At 34.7% G+C, this 1,321-nt stretch overlaps 1 non-coding gene across 1 annotated transcript; it reads right to left on the bottom strand.

Annotated features, from left to right (window-relative positions):
- Positions 1 to 433: 433 nt before the first annotated feature.
- TRNAK-UUU lies at positions 434 to 506 on the bottom strand. Its single transcript has one exon. It is a non-coding gene; the product is annotated as a tRNA-Lys (tRNA).
- Positions 507 to 1,321: the final 815 nt, after the last annotated feature.

The following is a 1,321-nucleotide window of genomic DNA, read 5'->3' as shown; positions in this document are numbered from 1 at the left end:
TTGCGGCACCAGGAACTATCGTTTAAGCAAGTTTCCCCAACACAACCTCATCAAGATGACCATTGTTTTATAATATAAAAAATATGTTAGATAGACAATCCTGAACAACATCAATTAGATATCCTGAACTCAAATCTGTTTTGCTCCACCCGATAAAGCTTCTATACCCAGATATACGTGTTACCTATTAGGGAGGGGAAGTCTTGTGGCTTCTCTCCACAACTTTCCAATGTTAAGTTCACTCAACTATAGCTTACTGGAAAGCTTTTAAATAAATTTTTGTCTTTGTCCGCACTCTCCATCCTAAAAATGAAATTTCATTATACATAGCAAGGGTCATAGTAAACTTCTTCAATGCGTACAATGCAACTTGAGCACAGTCTTAAAAACACCAACAACCAAGTAATATCAAGATACAAAACATTGATTCAGTCACTGTCTATGGGAGTCGAACCCACAACCTCATGACTAAAAGCCATGCGCTCTACCTGTTGAGCTAAGACAGTGAAGGGTATAAAGTCGTACTTTTCTCTTTTACACTACTACTTCAATCAAGGACATCATCTACATATTACCAAGGTCAGATCTTCCTATGCCTCAAGTCCTGATAAAATATGCATAATGATTAGCTTAGAGACATAATCAATATGCATAATGCTTAGAGACATAAGAAAATCTTCATCATCCTCCGATAATTTTTCATGGTGACCATATATGATAGACGTTGGAAGTATGCTTACATGTAAGATACTAGTGCTAGTTAATTCCGAAAATTATAATATCACTGTCTCAGAATGATTTCCACTGATTTTGATTAATTACTGTCGAAAAAATCAACCTATTTTACATCGAAAAGGTTTTCTATTAAGTCATATATGATCGCCTCTCCTCCTTCGAGAAGCCCTTTTAGTAACAATATTTCAAATAAGCAGGAACAAATAGCAGTTTGGATGACATCATTAGATAATGCTCAGTCAGGTAATATCAATGTTTGACCTAAACAAAAGTCTAATGTAGCAACAGGAAACAACCTTTCAGAACAATGAGGCATTAGCAGCGAATTTGTTTCTTAAATGAACAGTTGTAGTAGTTAAAGTACATACCACAGGAAAATAATGATTCCTCATATTGCCATAAGCTATAACAACCTTGTGTAACTCGAGGAACGTTAGATAGTGATGCTTGTACTCTCTCATCAGCAAGAGATAAATCAACATGATTCCTTGTGAACACTTCGGAGTAGATATAAATTGTAGCTCAAGATATTTCTAGAAATATGTTTTCTTAATTTTTAACATTAGTTAGTAAAATATGTCACTTA

This window comes from Papaver somniferum, unplaced genomic scaffold (genome assembly GCF_003573695.1).
Source record: "Papaver somniferum cultivar HN1 unplaced genomic scaffold, ASM357369v1 unplaced-scaffold_132, whole genome shotgun sequence".
Lineage (NCBI taxonomy): Eukaryota > Viridiplantae > Streptophyta > Magnoliopsida > Ranunculales > Papaveraceae > Papaver > Papaver somniferum.
This window is presented reverse-complemented; position numbering and strand designations above follow the sequence as displayed.